This window comes from Aythya marila (assembly GCF_965140915.1).
Source record: "Aythya marila genome assembly, chromosome: 16".
NCBI lineage: Eukaryota > Metazoa > Chordata > Aves > Anseriformes > Anatidae > Aythya > Aythya marila.
In genome coordinates this window covers 13111335-13134131 of record NC_139057.1, presented here as the reverse complement: position 1 = coordinate 13134131, position 22797 = coordinate 13111335, and the positions used below count along the sequence as shown (strand labels likewise).

Here is a 22797-nt window from a genome sequence, read left to right as displayed (position 1 = left end):
GGGTCAGGTGGGAACAGAAAAAAGCCTTGCAAGGGCCAAGGAGGGCAGATCAGCCGGGATGGGGATTGCTCCTGCTGTACTATGGAAGGTTTGGGGCTGCCCCTGTGTGCTGAGCCCAGACCCCACATCCAGACCCATCCCTCCGACCCCGGTGGAGAGCCCCCAGCCCTGGGCTCCGAGCTGCCTTCCGCTGCACGGCCAAATCCAGCTGCACAGGGAGGCAGCAGGAGGGAAGGCAAAGCCCGCTGAAACAGTGTTTTTTTCCCCTTTTATATTAATCTGATTAATGTTAACACAAGCTTAAAGACCCAGGCTTTATTTATTAACAACCTTCATTTCCGATAAGCCCGCTGAGGTGCAATCTCTCATTAACAGGGGAGGCTTGCCAACTCCATTAGCAGCACATACAGAAAGAAACCCAGGGAAGACCTGCGAGGGCTCGGCAGGTTTCAGAGGAAATAAATCCCAACGCAAAACCAGATTTAGTGCTGCAGGTCAGGAATCAAGAGCTTTGCACAACACCAGGCAGCGTCCTCCGCTCTGTCTTTCGGATTCTCTGTCGGTAGAGGAGTGCGTGTTAGGGGAGCAGCCTCTCCTAGCTCTGCCCTTTTGCTGCATTAATTACAAAGCACGGGGATTTAACTTGCAGGAAGAAAAGCACACCTTGTATTTAAACAGCAGCAGGAGTTTGGCCGAGGTTGGCTCGGGGGCCACGTTGCACTGCCATCCTCATGCTAGCAGGAAAATGCGTGTGTGCAAAAGCAGCAGGGCTGGCTTTGCTCTGCTGTGCAGCCAAGGAAACTCGTGGGTTCCCGATCCGTGGGAAGTTTTAAGCACCATTAAAAGTTGCCTGGCTGCAAAGCTTTGGCCTTTCCTTGCAACATGCAACACGTAGGAAACCCTGGCCAAAAAGACATCGCGGGCGTGTATGCTGCGGCCTGCAAAGCAAGGTGGGGATGGACAGAGGGCTCCGGCAGTGTGGGGTGCAGGGGAGAGGGGATTCCTGCATTGAAAACTGAATTCACAAATGCTGTGGGAATGGTCAGGGTGGGACAGGTGGTGATGAGGAGCCTGCAAGGTGGCAAGGAGGGTTGGCACCCACTCGCCCTCGAGCGGCAGGCTCCTTCCCAAATTCTGGTGGAGGTAAAGGTATGTTTGTCTCAGGTTTTGCTTGTTTAATCCAGACCTCTCATGTCCAAGGAGATCTGCTTGCTGCTAAGGAAAAGAATAATTGATTGTTCGTATTTTAAATTCAAATGAAGGAAAAGTTTAGAAGACGGGCATTTTAGAAACAGGGAAGGCTATGAAACATGGCTTAAAAATTAAAAAAAATAATAAAATAGCACATTCATATTTGCAGCCATAGCAGTCTCTTGGGTAAATACTGTATTAAGACAATTTTTCTGAAACTTTTATTATGTGGCCAATAGACCACAACGGCTCCATTTATCCATTAAATATGTAATCATACACTTTTTCTTTACAGTGCATGTTATTTATGCAATAGAGCAGAACAAGTCCGGGAGTGCAATTATGGATATGGGACACGTGCTGTAAATGCTTATGAAAATTCATAGGAAAAAAGGGAAACCTGAGCCCTGGCCCACAGCATCCATGAAGAAGCCTCTTGCTGACAGCAACCCAACCACACTAGCATTTTTCCTGGGACACCCCAAAGCCTCCTCTCATACAGTTGCCTGTATCTGTACATCATTAAAAAGAGACATTTTTTACTTATAACCTTTGCTATAAATATAAACTCACAAAATTTGCTGGTTTTGCCCCCAGTCCTCCCTCTCCCCCACCTCCAGGCTCTCCGGCCAGCAGGTCTGTCCAGGGAAGGGCAGGATCTGGCCCTGCCATTTGCCACTCACTAAACTTCTCTCCATTTCCCATTTTTCAATTAAAAAAGTAGTTTTTGAAGCAAGACGCCAGCTGCCCCCTGCCCAGAGCCCCTGCCCACAGCTCCTGGCCCCCGTTCACTGCAGCACCGATGCTCTCAGGACAGAAGAGGGCGCACGGTGGAAAAGCCATTTGTTTTCCCCAAATTTAACAGGTTTAGGGTGGGAATGAAGGGGAGCCGCCCCAGCACTTCTTCTGGGGGCTTTTTGGAGGTGACAGCCCTCGCTCAAGCTGGGGAAAGGGTTAGTCCTGCTCTGAGACCCTACAGCTATTGAGCTGCTGTAGGGGTGTCAGTGTGCACCCAAAGTTATGGACAACGCCCAGACAGCCCCAAGGAAGGAGACACCCAGGGCAGGGCTCCGAGTTGCTCCCCTGCAGCATGTGGCCTTGTTAGGTCAGAGTGACAAGTGAAATTGTGACCATGGCAAAGCCGAGCACCCCAGCAGTGCCCGCCATGAGCACGTGTTAATTATATACAACTACGATTAACACTGCCACCAGGAGGGGTGGGCCCAGAGCTGGGTCCGATCCTGCCCGTGCCGTGCACCACTTGGTGCAGCAAGGTCACTGTGTGACACTGACACAGGCCTGGGGAGTATTTGCAGCCTCCACCGAGTAGCTGCTTTACATCTCGGAGGAGACAGGAGAGAAATGTGTTGTAGTCAGAGCTGAAATAATTAAGTGCATCTTACTTAGCAGATTCCCAAAGGCTGCGCTAACTCAAAGAGCTAACTCAAAGACAGCTTCTTTTTTTTTTTTTTTCCCACAATATTTTTTTTTTTTTTAATGAATATGCATATAAGTCCTACAAAGGCTTTGGCTAATCCTAAGGAGAGAAGAACGGGTTGACAAATGTCACGGGCGCTGTGCTCCATGGAGAAGGGCCAGCCACCCTTCTGCAGCGCGGACACCGAAGCACCATTATGACGAGGTTCAAGGTTGTGGTTTGGGAACCCTTGGGTTTGCTCCTGAGAACAAGCCATTACAATCACAAGCAACCAGGGAGAGAAATCAGCTGCTGAACAGCTTTGAAGCCAAGTTTTCCCAGCAGGCTTTTTCCTGTATTGAAGTTTAAATGTAAACGCATCACCATAGCTGAAATGCTTAAAGATGATTTACTTAAAAAAGAGAGAGAGAGGGAGAGAGGGAAGCTGATAAGAAAATATATCCCCAATTACCACCCCTCCTCTTCCCGATTTGTAACTGCTCCTAATAAACTTTCATGGTCTATGTAAAATGCTTTAGTGCGGTGACAAATTTCTGCTGGAATTTGAGATGTCTTGTTCAGAGTAATAGCTATCTCACACAGGTGCCCAGCTGCTATTGTAAAATCAGTAAGCATTTAATTGAAACAAATGACTATAATAATAGTACATTATCCCTGCAGGCTCATAGCCATAACAGTTTTAATTATTGAGTTAAGAGTCAAACTAATTTATCCTTTAAAGTAACAGCCACATCTTTGGTTCCACTGATCATCCTATTATGAACATGAGGGCAACGGTAGCAGAGGATTTAAAAAGGAAGCAGTTCATTTTGTAGGGGCTGGGGGGCACCCATCCCACGGCAGAGCCTTTCTGCACACAGGGGGGGTCCTGGCTGTGGCTGCGCCTCCCCCTGGGATGCTGGGGCCGAGCATCCCCTGTGCACCCGGTGCCTGCTTTGGGGGTTTGGGCACAAGGATGTTTCTGGGAACTACCAGAATTGCAGTTTTTCTTCATCAAACCCAGGAAGAGGTTTTACAGTTACAGGTTTGTAAGGAGCATCTCTGACTTCAGAGCCGGGCAACAAAGAGCGAATCCACATTCACGATGTAAAAACCATATGTTTGTGGCTCAGACTTGCTCTAGGGCACATTTGAACGCACAGCTCTCAATTTCACAGTTCTTCAGGTCACCTGCGCAGCAGCCAGCACCCACCTCAGAGCAGGGGTGCTCCCCACCCTCCCAGAGACATCTCCAAGGAGAAGGGTCTTCATCTCCAAACACTTTTTCCCTCCTGCAGGTGGGACAGTGCTGGCTCCCCAGATGCATGTTGATACTTGTGGTTAGTTTATCGGGCTGTGCAAAAAGCTCTGCACCTCTGTCATTTCTTGCCTACTTGCTGCACCATCTACAAAGTTATCACTGGTGATAACTTAATGGTTTCAGTGGCAAATATATAACAAACTCTGGGAAGGAGCAGTGACAAGCTGATCTACCACATGCGTACAACGTTGATTTTTTGCATTGTTTAACTTTCTCAATACACTTTGTGCTTCCAAGTCAAATGCCTTCTGGATGCCTAAATATATTATGATAACATTGTTACCTTTAGCACCCAAACCTGTAATCTCATCAAAAAAGATATCAAGTTAGTTTGACAAGATTTGTTTTCCATCAACCCATGTTGATTGGCATTAATTATATTACCTTCCCTTAATTCTTTATTAATTGAGGCCTGGATCTGCCACTCCATTATTTTGCTGAGGATTGATGGCAGGCTGACAGAGCTGTAATTACCTGGGCTGTTCTGTTTCCCTTTTTAAATATTTGCACATTAGCTCTCTTCTTGTCCTCCAGAGCCTCCCCAATATTCCAGGAATTACTGAATATCAGCATCAGTGGTACTGAGAGCTCCTCACTCAGTTATTTCAAGCCAGACAAACTAGCTCAATGTGCTAACTTAAAGAGGATTTGAACAGATATATTTGAGAAAAGGGCATTTTATGGTCTGCTTTAAATGCTACCTAATTTGAACCCCTGACCTTTCTAATTGATACTGGCAGCTTCAAACCTAGTGCTCGGGAGCGTAAAGCTTCGCCGCAAAGCTACACAGCCGACCCCAGAGCAGGCTCCCAGGGCTTCTCCCAGTTCAGTGGCATCTGTCTGTGTCCTCCAGATTTGCTAGAGGATAACAAATCCACTAGGTTTGCTTCTAGTGCTGCATCAATTGCTCCATGTCTCTTCCAGCCTCCAGCACCTCTGCCTGAGCTGGTGGAGACTCAGCACCAATGCAGTTCCCCTCCTTGATCAAAGCAGCAGTGACCAGCATACTGTGCAGCTTAATAGTAATAACACCAAACCACACAAAAACCTTTCTGGCACATTAACAGCAGCTTTGTGCCACTACCTAGGAGGAAGGGAGAGAGAAGCCTTCTATCACCATGGTCTTCACCAGCAGCCTGGACAATGCCTCCACGCTCCTGCAAGCACTGTGCCTGAATGTGGCCTGGAAATTCGGGCTGTACATTCAGCATCTCAGACATTAGCCCAGTTATCCCTTCAAGTGAGAGGGAACTGCCTGTTTGTCCCCAAAGAGGAGCTCCCTGGCAGGTGGGAAAGGCAGGACGAAGGACTGGGCTTGGAAGGCACCTGCCTGGCAATCCGCCCCCAGCGCTGTGACAGTCTGTGACCCAGTGGCACCATATCCTGCTATTACGGGGAGAAAGAGTCCTCCGAACACAATTAACACCTCGTTATGAAGATTACTGTAACTTCTGGGTGAGAACAACGGTGCAAAACAGGATGGAGACTGCTCGGCCAACGGGAAATATCCCTCATTAATATTCCCATCGCTCCCCGTGCTGGAAGGGCACGGCCAAAAGGCACAAACTGAATTCTGTTGTTTTCATGGGACACAATTGTCCAGCATGGTCATTTGCCAACAAGAGTAGGATCGTGGGCTTGTGCAGCAGAGGAGCCCACAAGGGGTCCAGCTGCCACCCCCGGAATGTGCCAGCCAGGTGCCAGTCCAGGTGCCAGCACAAATGTACAGTTTGAAAGGCGCTTCTGGGTTCTGGAAGACAAACTCGAGCTAGCTGCACCACTGTGCTGCATCCCAGCACCACCACACACCCACACCACAGCTGGCACATTGCTGCTTAAGACCAAAGTATTGCAAGGTTTCGGCCCATCCCGAGTCTCAGTCCTGAAGGCAACGACTCCTGCAGCTGACCCTTGGCGGCCCCACAGCTCCCCTCGTGCTCCTTTTTTTAAAGTACATTATTTTATGGGTAAAGAACAAGCCTGATAATTCAGTAAACTTTTGCAAATCATCTATTCCATTCATTTCCAGCATGTTTTCTGAGTACATTATTTAGTGTTTTTTGCAACCACTTGCAGATGAAGGCAATTGCCACTTACCCAGGCATGACACCACCACGTCCCCAAAGCAGGGGCTAGAACTTCCATGTAACAGGAAAATATTGAGGAGCACCAGGTCCCGAGCCCCCTGCTACCCCACGAGGGTATAAAGCTTAATAACTGGTCACATCCCTTTGTGTGTGCTGGCAAGAGCCAGTGAGAAGCAGCAAAGGGGGTGGATGAGAAATCCCTGCAGGGCGAGGCCTGGAGGGTTGAGACCCTCTGCGGGGGGAATTGTACAGGAGGAGCTGCTCCATGCCCACCCACCTGGGGACACAAGGTGTAGTGGTGGCATTGGTATGGACCATGCTGCTGGGGATGCCAGCAGAGGGACAGCCAGATCCCATCGGGTACCACCTCCTGCCCTTATGCTGAGGGTGCAGGAGGGCTCCAGGGCTTTTGGGGCTGCTGCTGGAAGGTGTTTGTGGAGGGGGAGCTCCAAGACTGCCTCTGGTAGGTATGGAAGTCTGCGGTGTCTTCCAGCACGGAGCTGCAAAGCACAGGTTCAAAGCATGGTGCCCAGTGCCCTGCACACCCCACCTTGTGCAGCGTGCATGAAGGGCAGGGTTTGGGGACAAGCTGCAACCCTCAGGTCCCATTGCTCCAAATGTCCCTGTGCTCAGGATGGCTGGAGGAGCAGACAAACCATCCCAGGCAGTGCTTTTATTGCATTGTAGGGGTGAGACAAAGCTTTTCCCATGGGAGGCAAGGTGAAAATCTCTCCAGCGTGAGACCTGTTCATCCATCTGATTTTCACAGAGTCATTTAAGAAAAGACCTTCAAGATGATCACATCCAACCATCAACCTGACCTCAAATTTTTCTTTAATTTTTGTTTTTAATCCCAGGGATACAGGCAGGAAGGTGTATTCAGAATCCATAGTTAAAACAGAAAAAAATAAATGTCTCGATGGTGGGGCTTGCTGTGTGCTTCCCAGGGTCACCTATTGCTGCAGGGGGTCCCTGGCCGTGCCTTGCAGGTCACTTCTGACTGCAGACCTGCTCCTCAGCCATGCACTTCAGTGCTGATGGGGACCATCACTTGCCCTGCAAAGCTGTCCCACAGGATTTGAGATGCACAAACAGATTCCCAAGAAGCAGAGACCTGGTTTCATGCAAATGGCCCTCAGCCCCCCAACCCTCCTCCTTCTTCTACATGAGGGCATCTTCCAGGCCGCTCCCAACCCAGCTGCCTTTGGCCACGCATGGGCCACTCCATCACAGAGCCTTGCTGAGGTCACAGTGGCCACCACTGCCCCGTGGGCCCTATAAAACAGGCCGCCTGCCACTGGCCCGCCACTCGCTCAGCGACTAGCTCTTCTGACAGCCGGCGTACGCGGCAGGAAGGCGACTAGAAGCATTAAGGCGAGAAGCGGCCCTTCTTGGTGTGCGAGGACAGGCATGCCGTCCGAAGGAGCACCAAGAAGGAGCGCAGCTAACACGAAGGAGATTTGTCGTGGGCGGAGGGAGAGCGCCAGCAGCACAAGAAACATCAGTGCTCGGGAGACCTCTGGCGCCCAGCCCACAGAGAGATATCAGAGGTACCACTGGTACCACAAGGACGCGGGGAACAGGCCGCCCCCTCTAACACCCAGCGACAGGGGGCCTGGGCCTTCCCGTAGGCACAGCGGTGGCGTGGAGCAAAGTAAGGAGCATCGGGCAGGGAGCCGTGGGGAGCAGAGGCGTGCCAACGGTCTGGAACGGAGCGTGGGACCCAGGCATGGCTGGAAAACCGTCAGCAACCTCAAACCCATTTGTGAAAACCAAGCTGACAGCGGCATGGGACCTGCGGGCGGAACTGGACGACCACCTGGCTCGGCACCCTGGCCTGAAAACATTCGGAATGGAAGGCAACCCGTTTGGGCAGTCCCGGGCAAAGCCTGGCTTGATGTTCTGCAAAGCACTGTGGAGCCCATGGAGCTGGGCTCCACACCAGAAGAGGTGGAGGAAGCAATGGAAGTGGATCCACCTCCACCAGAACAGACCTGGGACTGCCGCAGCATGTCGTTGCTCTCTTCCATCCGAGAGCACCACCAACGGCGCAGGAGTGCCCGCCCAGCTCCCTACTCCTTGCTCAGGCTCCATCCCAAGCATTAGCTTGGGGCCACAGAACACCACGGACATCCTGCAGGCTTTTCTGCAGGATGTCCCGGCAATAAACAACTCTTGCCAATTCTCAGGGGTTGCGTGAGTGCTTCTTTCCCATCCCACAGCCCTTGTGCGAGAGGTGGCAGCCCTTCTGCACAGAGCCTCGAGGAACAGCACAAGAGAGGACCCAGCTCCCTTCGGGCTGCTGTGCTGGGTGACAGGAGGAGTCCCCAAGGGCTGCCATGCACCTTTAATATTTGTGAAAATAGACTGAGGAGTGAAAATAGTAGTGTGTAAGTGATTACAGGTGGCTAATTTCTTCTATTAGGAGTGAGTTTCTATATCTGAGTAATGGGTAACAACAGACATGGAGAAGGCTGAGGTACTCAACAACTTCTTTGCCTCTGTCTGCACTGGTAGATGGGCTTCCCAAGCCTTTCATTTCCCTGAACCCAAAGACTGGGGGATCAAAGTCCCACCCACTGTAAGTGGAGAGCAGGTTCGAGACCACCTGATGAATCTAAACAGGTACAGGTCTATGGGACCTGATGACATGAATCCCAGGGTCCTGAGGGCACTGGCAAGCCTCCCTCCATCTGAGCTGAAAAGTCCTGGCATTTGGGCGTTGTCCCTGGTTGCAAAAATGGAAACATCATGCCCCTACTCTTCAACAATTAAAGAATTGAACAAAGAGCACTACTCTTCAACAGTTAAAACAATTAGGAGACATTACTTCTCAGAAGAAGTGGGTGACATTGGTAGTAGGGGGATGGTTGGACCAGATGATCCTGAAGGTCTTTTCCAATCTCAATCTTTCTGTGATTCTATGATTCTAAGTTATTGCAGATCTTGAATTACAGCTGAGCCTACTTTTTAAGATTTTGAACTGCTGAGATGGGTGGAAGTTCCACTCCATGGGCTCTGTCTCTGCAAACACTTTGGCACTCCCGGCACTAGCAAGGCAGAGCGGCCGGCAGACAGCAAGAATTCAATTTCTCAGAAAAGAACGGATTGGGCATCCATTTACATTCCCTACGCAACCGATGACAAAGTCAAAAAACCACCACCACCACCGAAACAAAACAAAACAAAACAAAACAAAACAAAACACTAAAACAAAATAATAATAAAAAAAAATGGACACATAGAAGGAACTACACAGAAAAAGGAGCACAATGAGTACAGGAGATGGCCCTTCTACCATCCAGACGCACAACAGGAGCAGCCTTGCACTGAATCACGTCCTGTCGCGTGTCCCTGTCCCTGTCCCTACCAGGACTGAGCACGTCCCCAGCTCGGCTGAGGGGCAGGGACCTTATTATAAGACACTGTGCAATGCAGGAGCTGTGCGGCTCCTGGGCTTTACTCCTGGGCACCTCCCGCTCCCCTGGGACCCCCAGAGGCAGCCCCACAGCATGGCAGCACCCCGGCCGTGCCGGCCCCACCAGCTCCCGCAGCACCTCCCGGCTCCCGTGGATTATCAGGGCCTTTCTGCACAGCGCAGTTCCCTTCGCTTTATGTCTCTCCTGGCTCTTCGCAGACGTTTTAGATATTGCATTCACATAAAGCAATATACTCAAAAGTAATGACAGGCCTCTGAGTTTTATTGCACAGAGCATTAAAAAAGAGGAGGAAGAAGAAGATGAAGAAGAAGAAGAAAAAAAAAAGAAGTAATTTTGGAACACAACAGGAGAATGGGAAGACTACACAGAGAAATCATCCCTGCGGGACTAAACTCTGTGAATGAACTTTAAAAGCTTTTTTTTTTTTTTTTGATTGGAAAGTTTAACAACCCACTTTTCAAGTACCACAAGAAATGCCGGCAGTATTAGGAAGAGCCAAGTCCCCCAGCACTGGTACCACACCTGCACACAAAGCACATCACCTCCCAAGCACACCCGCAGTGAGCTGCCCCCTTTCTGATCCCCAACTTCATGCCTCTTTGTGGCTGAACACGGCTGGGACTATTGTGCTGGCTTGTAATAAGTGCTTCGTAAGAGTCACTTGTGATCAGGAAGACCATCACCCAGGGAAGGAGGATGCTTCTGAGGCTGAATGTTGGTTGAGAAACTACTTGAGTCTGAAAATCCAGCTCTGCCAGAGCCGTGTGAGGCAGGCGAGCAAATGCCCTGCCCGTCAGCTCCCCGCCAGCAGAACGCAGATCTGCTCTGCCGACGGGAACCTCCGCGAGCAGCAAGCTCTGCGGTGACTTTGCTGCATCACATAAACCGTTAGCAGAAGGCACAGCCTGTTATTTGCTCGTCTTTAATTAGAGCAAATGCTAAACATTTTTAAAATAGGTGCAAAAAGCCCAAATGACGCTGTGTGCACAAAACTAATTGCAGGAGGTAGCAGAGAAGAGAAACTCGAGCGTCGGCTCCTGCCACGAGAGCCAGATGTGGTAACTCCTGTTCCGACTCCTGCCAACAGCAAACCCTTCTCATTTTTTCAGTAGCTAATATAACCACAGATGCTATTCCAGCACAAATTACAGACATGCAAAACCCAACATAAATGCAGAATTAAAGCTATACAGCATTTGGGAGTGTTTATTTAGGCTCCTGCACCAACCTGAACCTGAGCTGCTGCGCTGCCTGCGCTGTGCCGTAGGTTTTATTAGGTTAGCTGTGTTGCATTAAGGATGGGCAAAAGACTGCTTGGTCCAGCAGTGTGCCTGTCCTATTGTGCCTCTTTGAGGCGGATAACAGGCACCCAAAAGATTCCTTTTCCAACTCCTGGATGTGAACAATGCCGTATTTAACAGGGCTTGGCTCTGCCCAAAGTAGATTGTCACAGTAACAGGCACTCCTACCTCCAGTCTTCGTTTAATGCAGGAAATGGTTGGGATTTGGGCCAGCGAGACCACTTCCCTTCCAAAAGATATAACCCACTGGTGGAAAACCTCGAGTAATGCATGACCCCATTACAGGCTTGATTTTTTTCCACCGGGATTACAAGCCAGCACTAGGGAGCTTGATCAATGGAGTCCCAGGGTTCAATCAGTAAATGTCAATGACAACACACTGCATTACACTGATGCCACACATCTATCAACTTAAATAACTCCAGCCACCCACAGGCAGAGGCACTAGAGCAGCACCTGAAGGCCCAGGGGATGGCTGGAGGCTGCCTGGGACAGCCCTGGCCCCTGCAGCTCCTCCGGACCCATTGCCCTGACCTGATAGATGGGGCAGGGCCCACAGGCAATGGGAACATCGCCAGTAGGATCTCTGAAAGCAAGTGAACCATGCAGCAAGGACAGAATGTGAGGAAGGGCGAGCATGGAAAATATTCACCCTCTGAAAGGCTGGGCACCTCCACGGGGCTCGTGGCTGTCCCCTTTCACTTCCCCTCCAGATGCCGCAGCACAGGGCTGGTCCCCTCACACCGCTGGAAGCGAACGTGCCTGTCTCCTGCAGAAAAAGCACTTGGTGAGCTTGCCAAGGAGAAAAGCCCTCTGTCATCAGGATGTCTCCCACAACAACTCGGTTTTCCCGAGTTTCAGCTGTTTCCACTACAGCTCTGCCACGTGCAAGGAACCCCGCGGCAGCACAAAGCCTTCCTACGAGTTTCCAAGAGAAAAGCGTTCTGCTTCCAATTCCACTTTGCTAGTTTTCTCCCAAACTCAGCAAACCCCACCGGGCTGCTGTTCTGCTCTAAAACAAATGCCGCAAGCTCTGCTCAAACTTCAGCGTTTTATTGACACACGTCCTTGCTTTCAAACAAAAACTTAAGGCTGCTTGTAGGAGATGACTGCCAAAAACTCGTACCACTTTTGCAGGCGTGTTTTCCCAGAGCAGACAGCACTTCCCAAGGAGCCGTAAGAGCATTGAAGAAGACATGCAGCAGCAGACAGACCTGGTAGGAGCAGGACTCTGGGATCCCGACCCCTGGGGAGGGATTTGGCCTCGCTCTGAGCATCCTCATCGCTGAGTGTGAAATGTGCAGCCTGGGGCTGCGGTGCAACTGTTGTGTCACCGCAGACAGAGTGTGCAAGGACGGGCAATTTCTGCACTTGCAATTTCCAGGCATGTAGAAAACGAAGAAATACATTACCTGGGAAGAAAGGGTTACTGTTCGATCGAAAATTAATGCACTCAATTCTGAATTAACATGTGGGATAATTAAAACCATCTTTCCAATGAATTTATTATAGGATATACAAAGCTAATTATAAATTCTCTGTTGCTTAATCCCTTGCAGTTTGCTAATGCAGCGTTGAAATCTCTTTGGCCACACTTGTTTAAATTATTCATTAGACACAGCAACAGTTGTGAACTGTAATTTAAATTGGCATCTCATGAATATTCAATTAATACAATAAACACCGGAATGTTTTACTGCACACTGCTCGATAGTTTGTGCTCGAGCCTGTGTTTACACATTTTTATTAACTCTTTTTGAAGGTGTTACCTATTTATGTCACTGATTACAATGAGAATTAAAAAGTCCCACTCATAAATATTTGTGTCGTTGCCTTAAGAGAGACAATGCAATTAGGCAAAACTTGCTTAGTGATAATTAATGCTGGGCGGATATTCTTTCCCTCCTGTTTGCCTCCGAGCATGCAGCATGCCCTGAGGTGGCACCCACGGGTGCCCTGCGCGATGCTCCGCTGCACAAGAGGTGGAAGTGGGGAGGCAGAGCTGTAAATATTTACTCCCCCATCTCGAGTCTTGCCAAAAGACTGGCCAAAATTAGGAAATAAAATGCAGCTGGAAGTAAGTTCCCTGGGCGCGGTAGCCTGATGGCACTCTTGTCTTTTGATGGGGCATTTTTAGCAGCAGCGCTCAAAAAATAATTATCAAGTGGCTGTATAATTCAGTGTGGTTTTCTATTTTAAGACTGAACTTTTTCATTTCAAAGCACAGTCCCGCTCTGAGCAGAGGCTGTAAGAGTGGCATCATGGGATGCTGCATCTGCGGCTTTTCGGCGGCACCACATAACGTCGGCTTAGTTTGTAAGTGAAAACATTTCCCCCCCAGCTGCCACTCCTGCCAACAAGGGGGGGTGACGTGAGAGCCAAGGGAGCAGAGTTGCATAGCAGCAATTCAGCGTTGCATGGGGCTGCAGAGTATTTTCTTGGGCAAATCCTTGGGTTTGAATGCTCTGGAGTGCTGCGGGATGCTCTGCAAGGCAGGAGGAGATTTCCACCTCCTTGGCACTGCTGGGGCAAAGATCACCACGAGCCACCCTGGTCAACAGGAGAGCAGCTTCTGCAGCCAGGTCTAGGGAGCTTTGCTTCCAGGGAAAAAACAGCCAGGACATTCTCACGTTCACAGCAAAGTTGTTTTTTTTCTCTTAGGGGTACTTTTAGCAAAAGAGCTTCATTACACAGTTATGGCTGCACCAAGGCATCTGAATGGCCTTAGGGTCACTTGAAGGTTTTTAGACCCAGCGTCAAGGACAGCAATTTCCATACGTGCTTCTGCCTATAACAAGCTAGCCACATTTTCATACCCCTGGAAGGCATTCACAGGTACTGCCAGCAGACGCCTGCAAGTTTTTTGTACCTGCTGTGACTTTCTTCTGCTGTCAGACACGGCAGACTCGTGCCAACAACCCACGGCTTCGCTGGCAATACCCTGCCAAAATCTAACACCCACAATTGTTCAGACCTGGTAAGGGATTTCAGGCATTAACATATTTTTGTATTTGCTGCTTTTTTTAAAGTATGGTTTCACCATGGGACCCAACATTCAGCACAGCATTTGCTTGTTGGGATCTGAATTTGACTCCCCATGAGAAGATTATTCTCTCCTCTATTCCCCTCTGTGCACGGCATGAACCACAATCTCCTCTATCAACTTTACACTCTTTTTTTTTTTTTTTTTTAATGTTCCTCTAAGACAAAAAGCTGGCCTGGCATCTCTTAATCATGGTGTGGTCGCTGGCAGCTCCTCTGTTTGTTTCCAACCTTGATTTCCAGTGACAGGGAGCACGCGACTGTCACGCTCTTCTGTAGCGGTGCCTCCTGCTGCAGATCAGCCGCCTGCGAGTCAGCGGAGGGCCGTGCACCCGCTGCACTTCCCCACAAATTAGTAAGCGATACCCTGGCTTGAATTGCAAGGGGCTTTCAAGAATAATCAGTGTATTTCTGCTGGTGTTTCTTCAAGCTGTTTCTCATGTACTGCAGCTGGCATCTTGTTTCAACCTTGCGGTAGAACAGAGGAAATCATGACACTTTGTACTGCTAATGCCTTTCTTTTTTGATCCATGAATAATTTTCTCTGCCCCTGCAGCAGCTCTCCCGGAATACCAAAAGCCAGGCAGCCTCCTGTAACCACGCGGCTCAGCTCTGACGTGAGCCTCGGAGCTGCAGCACTCCGTGATGTCAGTGCCTGACTCAGCCCCGCTCCCCCTTCTGCTCCCAGACCCGGGTTTTGGGTCCCTGAGGAGGGGCCGAGCTCCTGCAGGCTCTGCCGCAACTCCCCCAGCCCTGCAGTTTGCATTCACACAGACTGGAAACTGCTCCTGGCTCCGTTCAGCTCGCAGCTTCTTCTTCCTGACCCCAGATGAGACAGGTCCCCCTTTGCTCCTGCGGGACCTCCCGGCCTCATTGGCAATACAAACATTTTCTTTCCAGGTTCTTGCTCAAGGCCCAGGATCGATGCAGAGTTCACGCCGTCTCTCATCCCCTCCACGGCTGCACATGACCGGACCTTCTCACACCGGCGATGCCATCGGCCAGGGTGTCCTGGTATTTCCCTGAACTCCTCGACATCCCTTACTGCCCCAAGGGCAGGACACGTGCTGGCTGCATTCGTGTCCCCAGAGGATGCTCCCTGCCTGTAGGTTCCCCTACGTGGCTAACCCAACCCCCAGGGCAGAGCTGCAGCACTGTTCATGGCTCATGGCTCTTCGGCATGTTGCAAGCAGACAGAACACCGAGTAGTTTATTAACCTTCACTTGCTACATGCAACTGCTCCCCTTGGCTGAATAGCTGGAAAAATCAACATCTGTGCAAATGCAGGCACCTAAAATGTGGACTAGTGCGTTGAAGCTGGGTGTCCAGCTCTCCCCAAATCCCCGCAGAGACACGCACTCCATCCCACAGCAGTATTTCAGCGTTACACTCCAGAAGAGCCTCTCCACAACCACAGAAAGCCGTGTGACTAATTCAGGCTGGGCGACTGACTCCCACCCCGTCTCTCACTCCACAAGGCTGGCTTATTACCACTGGCATCTTCCAGATTTGCAATGTTTTAACAAAATGGCCAGGTTCATTGCTTAGCAGTTTTTCTGTAAATGACTCAACCTGGCAACCTTATTCTTGGCTTCAGATGCAAAACCTGCTATTTCTTTGTATTTGTTTATTTTTTTTTTCCCTCAGGACCCTGTAAGCTACTATCTCTTTAGGACTTTTCAAAACTCCCTTGTCAGACCCTCCAGCACTGTCTATACTCAGTCCCTCTAGCCCCATCTCCATCATGGCAGCAGATTTCTCCTCCTTCCTTCTGTCTGCATGTTTTTGGTCTTTTGGGCATTGAAGCCACCTAAATGTCCATTTGCAGTGTGGCCAGGTGCCCTCAGTTTTCCCCACAGAGTGCTATTCAGGTGTTGCTGTACCAGCCCTGAGCTGGCAGGCACAGGTCCTCTGGAAGCACCCCTGAGCCACGCTCCCAGCTGAGGCTTTGGGCCATAAAGCCGAGCTTTGTGCACAGAAGCTTGTTACAACCCCACAAACAAGATGCTGCTCACATCTCGTGTGCTTTGCGGCACTGTTGGCTGCCCTATTTCCATGCTGAATTTTGCAGAAATCTGCTACGCTCACGTTAAATACTTGCATTTCTATCCTGTGACCAACACAGGGAAGAAGTGAGCTAGAAAAAGGTGTCCTGGAGGAAATATTAAGCCCAACCTTCCTTGAGCTAAGGCTGTTTTCCATAACTTTGGCTCTCAGCTCTTGATAAGACTGACACGTCTTTGTGCGAGTGAGACTTGAGCTCATGAAGTCTGGTTGCAATATGTATTGATTTTAATGATCCATGTTTTTTAAATTACAGTAGATGATGTACTACAAAGGAACCATCTCACTACAGCAATAATTGTAGTTATTCATCTAATTTTTCCCTGGTGAACTTTACATGTAAGCTACAGCCGAAGCCCAGTTACCGCTATTCATGGGGTACGTGGCACCCGAGTGTGCCAAGTGATTGACTGGGTGTTAAAGCACTGCCGGCTGCTTCCTCACACCTATTCATTGGGATCCTATGGCCAACCTCCTGCGCAACACAAACACTGCAAAAATGGGGATACAGTGGAATAGGATTTAAAATTCTCACAAGGGCTCCGCTCCCGACTCCCCCCAGGCAGGGAGCCGCTTCCACGCACACACCTCCAAGGGCAGCGGGTGGGCTTCAGCATCACCCAGAGGGCACAAGAGCAAAATCCGGGCTGCAGTAACTAAGCCCTTTGCCCATTCATGGGCCAGAGTTAAAATCAACGTGAGATTCGTGGGCGCTGCCACTTGCAGAGAAGTGCAGTGCTTCCTGGTGAGCGGCTCAAAAAACTTGGTGTGGCCGAGCTGCTGCGGACCGAACCCAACCCGCTGTGCTGTGCACGGCTTTGCTGCTTCACTGAGAAAGTACAGGGAAAGAAAGGGGAGGAGGCGAGCTGTCACCGGGGAGAATTCCAGCCCCAGTCACCCATTACGGATCATGAAACCTATGGTTTCAAAAGGGGCTTGACTTAGTCCTGGATTTTCAATCTGAAGCACAAAGTCAAAAGGAGACGTTTTTCTGTGCAAACCTGAGGACACGATCGCACAAAAGCAGTGTGTACAGACACGGAAACACAAACCATTCCTTGTGGGATGTGGCTTGGAAGTGCACACCCATGTGATCCTAGCAGGCCCAGGCTTTTTCTCCCTTTAAATTCTGTCGAAATTCACAGCAGAGAAGTCGTGTTAGGTCACATCTCATCTCTGGGACTGTGAGAAGCTGGAGAAAAATTACTTTTAAAAATCCCCCGTGCTAGACCTTGTGCTACTCCACAGGACAGCCCCTTCTGCAGCCAGCCTGGCAGAGCAGGTCCTTACCACAAAACAAATCATCACCAGGTTAGCAGAGGAAATGTTTACAGAGCCACGCTGCTTAGCCACACATGCACACATCCTATAAATCAGCAGAGATACTGCTCTTCCACTTGGCATTGATACAACACCCTCGTCAGGGCATAATGCTCCGTGCTGAACTTTGGCTTCCGTCCCTTCAGGAATTGGATTTCTGCCTTGTAAAGCAGCATGGCAGAGCCGCAGATGCTGGGCTATAAAAGAAGAAAGTTCCAAAGCAGCCGTGCCCTGCGTGGGACTGGGAACTCTGTAACCCACCCTGCAAATTCCCTGGCGTGACCTGTCTGGGTCCCAGTACAGCCACTACCCCACCAGTTCAGTCATTTGGGAAGGATTAAATAAATGTTTTCTTCCTGCCTGGGCCTCCACTGCTTGGTGTTCCTCTTTAGGGCAAATCTTCAGAGCTGCTGCAGAGCATCTCCTGCTGCAGGTGTCACGGAGGGGCTGAGGCTCTGCTGCACAGTGGGCTACCAACGACCAGCGGGACAAGGCAGAGCGGGGCAAGAGCTCAGTCCTCTCAGCGAGCTGATGGGATGATGGAGGCAACAGGATGACCCAGAGGTACAGATCTTTCTGCCTCTCAGTCTGCAGTGTGGATGCAATAAAATTACTCTGCTCCACCAGTTACAGCTGCCTGGTGCCTGAGACACCCCAGTGAGAGCCCTGTGGTTGGTTTAGGGCCACGATGACCACCAGTCTCCAATAAATGCCTGCTCAATGTCCAGAGACCATCTCTTTGCTGCACAGGTTGGCCCATTTCTGGTCATTTCTCATGGACCTTCAGACCATGAACAAACATTTGGACAGGCCTGATCCTGCCCTCAGCTCTCTTACAGGTAAAACAAAATGTTGGAGGGGAGACAGGCTGTGGTAACAACAAATCCCATAAGGAAACGTAACCTTAAAAAGGAACAGATGTCCCCAAAGAGACAACATGGCCAATTTGACCAACCAAGCCCAAGGCAGCTGGCAGAGGGGCTGAGTGGTGGCCTGCCCCATTGCCCTGGGGACACGGCAGGTACTTTCCATCTCACCATGCCTGCCATGGCATGGAAATCAAAGCAAGCCCTTTGATTCTGCAGGGGACAGCTGAGAAGGGAATGTGTACTGGCGGTCCCATTTTCACCTCTTCTCCCCTCTCTCCAGAACTGGATATCCTCAGCTCAGCTCAACGTGAGCACGGAGTTAACAGGACTCATCTTGAGAGGAAAGCGATTCTCCTCCAGGTAAGCAAGCAGCCTCCTCCCTCGGATTAACGCTAACCAGATGGCCAACTGTCTGTACTCAGCTGCTAAAACACACCGGCCGAAATAATCAGGGAGTCCCTAGGACAGACACAGAAAACCAGTACAGAACTGGGAACATACATGAAGAAGCCCAGCTAGCGAGGAAGGTGGAGCTGTGCACCGGACCGTGTCCAGCCAGGGCAGAAGCCCCCTGTGCTGGTTGGAGCAGGAGGGTTGGTGATGGTGGATGGATGCCTTGCTCTAAGAACCAAGCCCTGTGCTGTGCTCACAACCACAGCTCTTCCAGAGACCACTTCTGCACACACAAACCTGAACTTCAGAGGGGTGACCTGTGAAGGGTGCTCTGTCCTACCGGCTGGCACCAGTACGGACTGGGAGGGAGCAGTGGGACAAACCTTCCCTTTGCCTTAGAGAAATGATGCCGATGAGATGCATTAAGATGCTTCAAGTATTAAGAAGTTACCAGTGCTGCAAGGTGTTGCTGCGAGGAAAGGACAGCATTAATCATCACTTTGGTCATCATTTTAAACAACAAATCCGTAGGTGAGGTGTGAAGCATCATCTGTAGCCCAAAGAAGGCATGGACCAGTTCCATCATCTCCCGAATGAGACATGATGTGGCTTGGATGGGACCTGGTGCTCCCAAGGTTCAAGTCAATTCCAGTCAGAAATTAGCTCCGGATTTATCATATGTAACAGCCTTCTTCCCAGCAACATTCACTTTAACATTTGCTACAGCAGTTCCCCATGATTTTGGTATCCCCATAAACATTTAAAAAATCTCTCTGGTGTTATCATTTTCCTGGGGCAAGGGAATCCTGAAGTTTATCTTGACCTGACTGGAACAAAATTGCTGGGGGGAGCAGCCCACGTGCTTTCTGGCAGTTAATTCAGAACACTGCAAGCTTTATGAGCAGTGAATACTTTTCTCCCCAACACACGTTAATTCACATCTATCAGTACCGAACTCCCTTAACAGCCCTGTAACCCACTTCCCTCCTATGTCTAAATCTCTCCAAATGTCCTTTCTCTGTTCCGAATACATCTGATTCTGCAGGGTCACCCCCAGCTTTGTCCTGCACTGCTTACATCCCACATCGTAAATAACACAGCACGAACATAGCACCCAGGGCCACAACAGAACTATGAGAGACACCCCCAAATCGTGGTGTGCGAGGGTCTCTAAGCGCTGCTCTTCCAAATGGTAGCCAGAAAACAACAACATAAAGAGTTGGGCAAAACGTGCTCCTCCTGCACAGAAAATGTTCCCGATGAGGGCAGCCATTCCCTGACTGACCCCACTCTTCCTATCCCATCTGCTTGCTGGAACACCTCAGTTCACCCCAAATCCATCCGCCTTTGCCTCTCACCACAAGCGGGAGCCACTCTCCCAGCTCAACAGCCACCCCAGGAGCTCCTCGAGCACCTCAACACCCAAGGTGGTCACCAGCAACCTCGTGCAGCTTACAGGACTTCTCGATCTGTAATGAGAAATGCCCGCTGCAGGACAGGTAAGTGAGAAGTATCACGCTGGCAATTTCTACAGATGTTGAGGGATTGCAGCAATACACCTCTCCTTCCCTCACACGGCCGGCCGGAGAGACCAAACAATTTCCATGGTGCAAAAGGACGGTTCGTAATGGGATTCTGCAGAGCTGAGAGACAAATATAACAGCCAGGCAGAGCATTAAGGAATGCTTTCCAGCCGGCGGAGCCAAAGTGAAACACTTGGACATATAACATTACCAACTGGCTCGCTGCCATGCATCAGATGCAGAAACATTTTTCTCTTTCCGTGACAAGCTGCATCTGTAGCAATCATTATAATTTCTCCTGACATTGCATCCCACACCTCTTCACAGAGGCAGGACTCAAGCAGCATTCTTCATTTAAATGGTAACTTTGATTTTCCCTGGGCTGTGGGGATGGGAAGCGTTTCAGCCTGTACCAGTGAGGCAGAGGGGAGGGCTGCTGGGAGCTGTGCTCTTTGGAGGTTCAACCCTTTTGGTCTTCTGGGGGCTGTGAATTTGGCAGCTGGACTTACCCAGCCTCATAGCCACCCCGCGGCCAGGATTTGGGGTGAAGAAAGGGAAATCTGGCTGAAGATCCCCTTTCATGTTCTTGCTCATTCTCCACCATCATTCACACTGACAGCAAACCCCACCGAGTCCACAGGCAGGAGAAAACTCCTATAAAAAGGCTAGGATTGCCATTTATATTTACCAGCTGAGGAAATCTTACCTAGCAATTAGAAACCCTCTCTCCCTTCACTCTCAGTGCTCAGCCGCGTGGCTGGTGGAGCTCTTTGATCTCCTCGTTGCACAACAAAGCCTGCTCCAGCCTATTATTTTTATTGTAAGCACTTTCTGTTATTTGCCTCTAAAAATGGCTCCCATTTAAATAATAAAAAAGACGTACTGGATGTGCACACACCTACAGCAGTGAATAGTCATCATAACCTCTATGGCTGAAACAAAAGCCATGGAAATTTCCATCCTTTTGTGCTCTCCTGCCCTGGGCATGTGCTCGTGGCAGCCGAGCTGCAGCCTCTGAACCCAGCCATGGCAGGGCTGTTTGGGTATGAAACTTCTAGAAAGGCAACCGAAAGCAAGCCACGTAGCACAGCATGCATTCGGTTTGGGAACAAGCATAAAAGTTGTGTGGGACCCCCCTTTTCTGTAGGGAAAATCCGGGCCAATGAGTAATTGCTGGAGCAGGCTAATGCAGCCTGGTAGCACGCAAAGAGAAGACGAATGACAGCTAGGAGATAAATATGATTGATCGAGGGGATAGGGGCAATTAAAAAGGGGCTGCAACATTGATCAAAACGTGCAAGATGGATGGCAAAGAGTTGCCAGAAGTGCTAGTTTGCAGGGATAACTGGCAGCACAGGTTCTCCTGCAGCCAAGGTGCTGCTGGTTGAAATGGGCAGGAATTATTCTTTATTTTCAGCTGCACGATGAGCTTCAAAATGACTTTATGTTGCGTTGTGAGGCAGGGTGTGGGTGCATATGGGAGCATGACAAGCTTGCAGTGCAGCAGAGGAGATGCCACGCAGTAAAATCATCTCATGCCTTTCAGAGGCTCCTCTGCATGGCGCAGACCCACGGCCATCGCCTCTCCTCGCTGTTCCCATGGAAATGATTGCACGTGGCCAAGCAGAGAGTGCGGCACAACACGGAGAGAACAAGGGGAATGCATGGCGCAAGCACCCAGTGGGACGGAGCAAGCTGTGCCTCTTTGGCCAAGATAGCATCCCTGGATTAGACCAGCACCACCAGCCTGGACAAGTGGCAGTAAAAGCCCAGCTTTGTTTTGCATCCCCACAGCCGCAGAAGTGTCATAGGCAGGAACAGGACGCGGGACAAGGCACGCAGAAATGTGCTTTGAGGAAAATACCTTCCTTTGCACGACCCAGCCAACAAGAAGTCCTCAGATTATATGTGCCACTGGCTCACATGCAGAAATTAGTGCAACTAAATGAGTGTGACCAAATTAACCGTAACCAAACGCGGGGCTTGGTTAGCAGAGAATCCCCAGAAACACATTACTCTGATTTTACTTACTGTTCCCAAAGGGGTTAGTGCCAGGGACAGGGGAGGAGATGGCAGAGTCAGTCCCCCATGTACACCAGAGCTCAGGGGGCTGTGGAAGCTCATGCGGGCATCAGCTCCCAGCTACTGGGGCCAAAATGACAAATCCTCCACGGGGAGATGGGGAACTGGAAACACTCGGGCACTCTTTCCCTAGAACCACACCCCAGACTCCAAAGAAACCCTCTTCTGAACGTCTCAGTCCTTCGACAAAGCACGGAGGTGTCCTGGTCTCATTGTGGGACTTTTTGACATGGGTAAAAAGCATTTTTAACCTCAACCAGAAAAACTGTTGAAGTGGAGTTGTTTGCTAAAAAGAGGAAAAAAATCTCATGCCAGAGAGGTAGACAAGCTAGATCTAAAGGGTTAAAATCAGGCTAAGTAACAGGCACCCATCTGTATGTCTGTTATGTAGAGATGAACACAGTTTAAGACCAGAATCTGTTCTTAAAAAAGGTCCATCCCACACCTTCAACATATTTACTCTGAATACTCTCAGTTACCCGATATTGTTCTGAAAACCCCCTTCGTGCTGTATTCATCTTATCTGCTACTGTAACTCACAGATTTTATTTTCCACTATATTTTTAATTTATATCATGTTTTATTTATACTACTGTCTTTTTTGAAGCCCCAAATTTCAAAACTGACATGAGCATTGCACACACAAAGTAGGCTTCTTATTATCAACATGGCACAGAAGACAAAAAATGACAGGAATAAATCTTGGATTTTATGTCGGCAAGACGTTCTGCAAAGTAAGTGACATT

General features: G+C 49.8%; 1 protein-coding gene across 2 annotated transcripts in view; it reads right to left on the bottom strand.

The window, feature by feature from the left end:
- Positions 1-22797, bottom strand: part of TOX2 (TOX high mobility group box family member 2) — a 129998-nt gene that overhangs the window by 23518 nt on the left and 83683 nt on the right. The window lies entirely within an intron of this gene.